The sequence below is a fragment of the Pinus tabuliformis genome, chromosome 6, assembly GCF_031772625.1.
Source record: "Pinus tabuliformis cultivar Carrire ecotype Pingquan chromosome 6, CPIR1, whole genome shotgun sequence".
Taxonomy (NCBI): Eukaryota; Viridiplantae; Streptophyta; class Pinopsida; order Pinales; family Pinaceae; genus Pinus; species Pinus tabuliformis.
The window spans coordinates 1,015,055,079-1,015,063,132 of record NC_142292.1 but is presented as its reverse complement, the minus strand read 5'-3'; positions in this window follow the sequence as shown (position 1 = coordinate 1,015,063,132).

Here is an 8,054-nt window from a genome sequence, read left to right as displayed (position 1 = left end):
TCTTTCTCGACAATATGGAGTTATGAATTTCAAATACACAATAGACATGATCATTAAGGAGGAAGGAATGATCCACTTGCCATAGCATCTTATGCTCATGTTTCTATACTTTTTGTTTTTTTTAATGATGATCATAGATACATGCAATGAGGACTTATTAGAAACTTATTTTTATAAATGATTTTTGAAAACTATAGTACAAGGATGGTAGAATTTCTAGAGTATGATAGGAATTAAACTTACATGTTGATAGACTTGCTAGATAGGAATACTTTTTATGATCCTTCTTGGGCAAAAGTTAAACCATATTCCTGATTAATGTACTAGTGTTTATCTCATTAATATTAAAGCCAACATTTAAAAAATAATAATAATCCCATAAACTATTTTTGTTCGTTAAACTATGATATTATATATTATTATTATCCATCCAAAATTATTAACTCAAACTCTCCTCCTCTCAACAGCCTACTCTCAACATCCTACTCTCAACAACTTGCTCCACTTGAAGATCAATTTCTACCAACCTTGATACCTATGCCACCAGAAATGATAGCATAGGTCACGATCAACATCATCTGAGCTGGCATCCTTGCCATGCGAAGCATCGGCTTCCGTCTCACTCTCCATCGTTTATGCTTTTGCGCTACTCACGCTTGCAACCTGGGCATTCATGTTGTGCCAGTTTTCATCTGATGTTGTGTTATTATGTCGCCACCTGTCAAGTGAATGCTAACATTCTCGAGGAATGTGGTGCCAAGTGTATATCGGAGCACCTTCTCTGCGATGCAAGTGCCATGTGTCAACATTTTCTTCTACTGAATCGTTTTAACCTATTCTTCCTCAATTTTTTTGGCCCAATTTATGAATTCAGGTTCAAGTATTGGTTTACTAAAACATAATAGTCTAAGTAGCTTTTTGACCTAAATTTCAAGTTATATTTTAAGAAACTTTTTTTTGGCCTAACTAGGTTGAATTTTAAATCAAAATATTGGCTTATGGTTGTAATGTCAAATTATGATACCACTTCCTCCATCTTTTTGGCACAATCTATAAATTCAGGTTCAAGTATTGGTCCACTAAAAAATAATAGTCTAAGTACCTTTTTGACCTAAATTTCAAGTTATTTTAAGAAACTTTTTTTCAGCCTAACTATGTTGAATATTAAATCAAAATAGTGGCTTATGGTTGTAATGTCAAATTATAATTCCCTGAATTTCATTATGGAGAGAGAGGTTGGATGTCTAAAATGAGAGTACATGGTTATGTCATTGTAAATGGTTTGTAACATTTTTTTCAATTAAATAAAAGATTATCTCTTCATATGGTTGCATTTATGATTTCATTTCATGATAGTGTTCTTGTGAGTCTTTTAGATTTCCAATCCAAGTCACATTGTGTGTTTTTTCATTATACTTTCGGCCATGGTGCCCCAACTATGTCATGGCTACATTTATGGCTCCAATCCATCTACTTTGATGATGAATTACTTCATGAATATGGAAAATTCTAGGAATACGGTTTAACTTAATCCTCCATAGACTCTCGATCAAGGGTTAGCCATATTTTCTACAATATTTCAATCCAGGGCTTACTCAAACTTTTGATTGGGATCTTAAAACAATGATTGAAGGTTTGAAAAATATTTGGATCGAGATTTTGTTCACATAATTTTCCTATTACCATCTTGTCAACAAGAGACACATATTCATGAATTCACCATAAATACAATGGCCAAAATAGAGTATGAAAAAATAACATAATCCGTAATACACATAGATATATTTTAGATAGAAATTTGTACATTATTATTTCATTCAAATCATAACACTTCCATATGAAAAAGTATAATATTGGGTACTGTGCATGTTCCAATGAAACAAGGTTAGAGAAGGAATTAAGGAAAAGGGGGGAATATGAGAATATAAGAGGTAAGACAGAGAAGAGAACGATGGAAAAGATAAGGAAGAGGAAGAAGAAAGTGAAGAATATTGAAGGAGGGGAAAGAACGGTGGGATCCTCCCTAGTGATGTAATGTAGGTTGAAGTGCCCATTAGAGTTAATATTAGTGTAGATATGGTGGACATTTAATGCAATGTGAACTAGGTTCGCTAAGTGAATTATTATTAAATAAATCCCATTGGGTAGTGGCCTTATTCCATGAATAGGGCCACATTAAATTAATTATCCTCCCTAGTTACCTTACATTACATTAATTATTATCACTAGGAACCTCCCATGGTACATTGCAAAGAGGAAGATGGAGTGGGAGAATATCCAGAGGAAGAGGGGTAATATTAAAGAAGAGGACAAGGAAGGAGGAGTAAGATAACATGATGAGGAGGAGAAAAGGAGGGTAAAAATAGGAAAAGAAAGAAGAAGGAAGGAGAGGGAAGATTAAAAGTGGAAGAAGAACGTAGATTTGGGAAAATTAGGAGTACTTCAAGGTGGAGAGGAAGATGAAGAATATGGGAGAAAGAAGAAAAGAAGGAATTATGAGTTTAAAAAAAGAAAAGAGGAAGAACAAGAAGAATGTAAAAGGAGAACAAGGATACAAAGTGGAAGAGAAATAAGGATTTTGGTCAAAAGAGGGAGATGAAGGAGATTTGGGTAAAAGAGGAAGAGGAAGGAGGACCTAGAATAGGAAGAAAGAGAAGAAAATGAGGAGGAATGAATAGTGGGAAAACAACATAAGGATGAAATGAGGATAACATGAGGAGACAAACTAGAAGAGGAAGAAGGATTTGTTGAAAAAGAGTAACGAGAAGGATGATTTGAGAAAAACCAAGAAACAAAAAGGAGAGGGAAGAGGAATAAAGAGAATAGAAGAAAGATGAAGAGATAAGCCTAATCCCTTAAACCCCAAGGAAAATCTACCCCTAAATTCACAAACCCTTCCCAAAAAATCCATAGATTTACAATCAATTTCCAAAAATCCCAAACCCTATCCTATGATATCGTTCTACCAATGAATCCCAAACCTTAAGAGAAAACGAATCACACCACACACAATAAACTAGACAAACTTGAATAGAATATTTTGGGAAAGTTAAAATTAGTGCAAGATTCTTACACTAGATACATTGGATATGATGGGAGATCTAGGAAATCACTTGGTGGACCTACATGTTCTCCGTAATCTCCAAGATACAAGTCTCCACAAGCTCCATACAAGGAAAATCTAAAATAAAATGAAAAATGTGACTTGAAAAAACACTTAAAACCAAAATATGGGAACATAATGTTGCAAATTCAATTGTGTAAAAACTCGTAGAAAAGAAAAACAACTTGTGACAAAAAATTGTACATGTGCATCATTTTTAACAAATTATTTCCTATAATAATGCAAAATGTCTCTATTGTAGTAGATAAATAGATATATTTATTTTTCTTGGAAAGTGTGTGTGCGTGCGCACATGCAAGCTATCACTTGCATGTGTGTATTAATGCTCTAATGCTCCAATATTTGTTATTCATCATCAATTTTTAATTCTAAAATTGTAAAACACTATGCTATGAAGGAGAAGTTAAAATATTGGGGAGGAGAGCAAGCATGAACATAAAGTAAAGACATCATTTTCAACTTATTGATGCAATACTCATCCTTAAATAACCTTTAAGTAACATTTCTCTCACGTTTTTTAAATGTTGGAAAAGTTTCAAATTTAATCATACACCAAATCATTCACCATAAAGTACCTTAATTGCAAAGTAAATCATGATCAATTTTATTTATCTATTCTCCACCTTAAAAACATTTTCCATTGGAAAAAATGTCATTTGTACCATCAAACCTTGCTCTTGAGGTTTAAAAAAAATGAAATGCCATTGTTCATCAATTTCGTACCCTTTATATTCTTTGATAGATCCATTAGTTTGCAAAGAAACAAAACAATATATTCTCAAACATTACCATTAAAATCCATTTCTCCTCCATACTATAAATGAACATGTTTAAATTCATACACAACAAATTTGTATGATTGTAAAACTCACATTATATATTTGCATGAACTTTAATTAAAAGGGAAATCAAAATATTTGGTCATTATGAATTGTGTGCTTTAGAAGGAAAGGATCTATTGTAGCGGCTACAACCACCCTCCAAAATTTTGCCTTAGCCTGTTTTGGAGCCTCCCTACCAACCTTCACAAGAGCTTGCCTTGCTTTGTCAAGTCCTCAAGCTTCAATGTATTTCTTGCTCAAAGGTAGCCTATCAATCACAATCTTATATTTCCCTTCAAAAGTTGCTCATCCGGACTTGGTCCAACTGCAGGTTGAGCAACTTCCTGTTGAATTGGCACATTTCTGGAGGGAAACCAGCCTTCCCTCCAGAAACTGTGCAATTCCCTCTTACAGCCTGTTGGGCTCCAGGATTGCAAAATCCTGCCAGACAACCCTCCCAACAGGATTTGCGCAACCTTTCCCATCAACAGGCAGTTCAACCCAGGATTTGCGCAGATCTGGGCAGCAGTCAGTTGCTGGGCCCAAAAATTGCGCAATCCAATCAGCCCAGCTTACAGTCAGGAATGCACATTTTTCTCCAGCAGTCAAGCAGTCTCTTGCATGTGCAGCTGAGTTGACCGGTTCCCTCTGGGACTGAGAAAAACAGACTTGCATGCATGGGCTGTCTCTCCCAAGGCAACATGCAAAGGCATCCCTTGTTTCAGGGATCTATGTTTAGCAGTTGGAGGTTACATGCAAGGAACAATTCAGAAACCTCCCTCCAAGTGTTGCTTCCCCTAGATTTGTGGCATGCGTGTCACAACCTTGATGTTATCAAAACTCATCAACTGGATGCTGCAGAGCTCATTCCTCACATCAACCTTGTAGCTCTGACATCCCACATCACATCTAGGAGAAGTCGGCACATTCAACTCAGTTGTTTTCGGGTAAGCTCGCTTCCCATGCCTTGTGCTGCATTTCTGTCACTTTTTGTGTATTCGCTTGTGTGAGTGTTGTTTTTTTGAGTTCTTTGAATGCCTATTGTTGTTTACATGTATACTAGCTCTTTATAGCTATGTTTCAGTTTCCGTTGCCATCTCACTATTCTCACATGCATGAAATTGTTTTGCACGGACATTCCCCCAACCGACGAACGGCCTCACCCACATGCATGTTGATCTATTTGCTCAATCCTCCATTCATGTTTTTCATGCACTGTTTATCACTTCTACTATAATTTAGTGTCATCGTGTATTTCATTGACTTGCTTTCTTTTAGTTGCCCGTCGGCGAGCCAGGCCAACCTTGGCCCGATCTCTGCCTTCACAAGGCTGCATTGCGCAATCTGGAGAAGGAAGGCTCACCTTCCTCTCCAAGTTTGTGCATTTTGGCCCAGCACTAGCCTCCCGGATGGAATTGCGCATTTCTGGAGGTCAATGGATGCTTGGCCTAAAAATTTGTGCAAATATGCCCCTAGGCCAACAGTCCTTCCCAGTTGGGGTTGCTCATTGCACAATCCTAGCAGCCAACTACCCGACTGGATTGTGCATTGCGCAGTTCCAGCAGTCAATCAGTCTCTCAGCAGCCCAGATTGTGCCTTGTGCAGTCTTGGCAATTGGTCTCTCAACCTCATAGTCGAAATTGCGCAACCTTCATGATCATTCACCCAGGTATGTTGCAAGTTCTCAAGTTCATTCTAGTTTTTAACTGACAAATTGCTTGATATGAGTGTTTCCATGTCTCCAGGTATTGCAAGTATTCATCTGCCTCTCAGCTGTATAGCTACAATGGTTTCCAAGAGAGTAGAGTCGAAGACATCATTCAGAGCATGCTTGGGGATAAAGTTGATCAAGTGTCCATGGGCTTACTTAGTCACAAAGACATCAAGTTGTTCATGGACAAGGACATCAAGCAACATCATCAGAACGAACAACATCATGAACAATATCTAAAGGCAGCATATCAAATGCAGCGAACGTAGCAAATGAATCGAATGCAAGAGGAAGGTTGTTGACAACATAAAGGCGGAGCAAAGTTGCAAGATCAAATAGATCCACTGATAATGAAAGCAACTTTGGAGAATCAGGCTATCAAGTGACGGCGCGACATGAAGATCGCATGAAGACAGAAGATGGAACAAAGAAGGAGTTGCATGTGTTGAAGCAACAACTCAGGAAGAACATGAAGGTACACAGATAGTCCAATGTGTTGCAGCAGGAACATGAACAGCAGTGGGCACAACAAGCACTCACGGATGAAACTGCGCTAGTACAAGTTAAGGATCCATCCTAGTAGCTGACACAGAGAAAACATGGTGAGCAGTGTTGTTGATCACATGCAAAGGATCCAGCAGCATGCATGTTGTTAAGCGCACGCATGCGATCCAACCCATTCAACACACTCACCAAGGTGAAGACAAGAAGCAAGTTCAACTGAGGCTGAACATGCACCTCGGAAAGTTGATGCACATGACCAACACACACTTGAAGATCAGCACGGACACTATGCATCAATGTGTTGCTAGTTCAACCGTACGCAAGAAGACTATGCGCATGTTAGCAGACGAGTTGGATGAAGGGGCCGAACCAATGCACCGGTTGCAACGGAGGCAAGAGTTTGCTTCAGCAAGATGTCACCATGAGGTGCATGCTCACCATCACAGACAACCAAGCTTAGCATCAGCTCACCAGCTTCACCATCACAAGCATGTCAAAGAGTTGGTCTCACCATAGCGGACCGAGTGTTAGTGATGTCTTACAAGGCTTGCTCAATCCATGTTGTCTCACATGAGTACATGTGCATTGTAATGTTGAGTCATGTCAAGTGTAAGTCGATTGTCAACAGTTGGATGTAAAAATCAAAGATTAGGTGAAGAGTCATGAGGGTAGTTGAACTGTCACAAAGGGGAATGTCAAGGGTCACCCCACTTTCTGCTATAGATAGTCCCTCATAACTCATTGCATAGGCTTTTGGTCAGCCAAGCTTCTACTAAGACTACTGATCCAAATTTAAACAGGAACGCAACAAATTATAGAGATAACCTAAACACAGAGATGCAACGGAAATAATACTTCATTTCTTTAATGTAAAATATTGAAATATGCTTACAAACAACAATGGAAATAAACCAGCTAGGGTGATGGTAGCTTATCTCTGAGAAGAGATGTGGTAGCCACATGCCTCTGAACTGTGTTAAAATGAGGCTCGAAGGCCTATTTATTGTTTAGAAATAATGGAAAACCCTAAACATCCAAAAACCTAACCCTAGAAGATGAAACGCCAAACTATGGGCCCCGTTTGGGTAAATTGGTACATCAACTTCCCGGGGTTGTAACTTTGGTATACGATCTTCGTTTGACGCGCACAATATCTCATTAGAAAGATCTATACGAGAAATACAACTTTGGGAAGAGAAACATCCTCCATGGACCCATGTTGCTCCCAGTTTTCCCAAAAAACGTTGTTTACGGCCTCAAAATGGCTCCAATAGTTCAAGACCCGAAAAACTGCTAAAAATAGTAAACTGTGCTACAATTAAGGAAACTGAAAAGCTGAAAGAAACAATGGTGGGGGTCCAAGTGGACTTGGCAGGTGGCCACCAATATCCACCTGGATCATTCCTCCCCCTTACGAAGAAATGGTCCCCATTGCGTTGAGTTCCTCCATGAGATGAGGAAACTTCTGCTAAACTTGGTCCCTGGTGAGCCACTTGCCCTGGTGAAGGAGTTGGTCTGCTTTGACAACTCGATACAGTTGGATATTCTGCTGGCAAGTGTGCTTGATCTGTGTGTCCATGATCCGATCAGTTGCAGTTTGTTCCATGCAATCTAGATTTAACTCTGTGGATGTGAGTTGTTCTGCAATGTCAGATGTGTCTAGTAATGGTGGAAAGTATGGCCGAAGGCGGTCCACATTGAACACTAGGTGCAGGCCAAGGAATGGGGGAATGTTGAGCTCAAATGCATTGTCTCCCACAGCCTTGGTAATGGTGTAAGGACCATATCGGAGTGGTCTGAGTTTCCGATAGGCTCCTGTAAGGTATTCCTTTTGCAAATGCAGCCAGACTTTGTCACCCACCTAAAACTTGTGTGGCACCCGATGTTGATCATG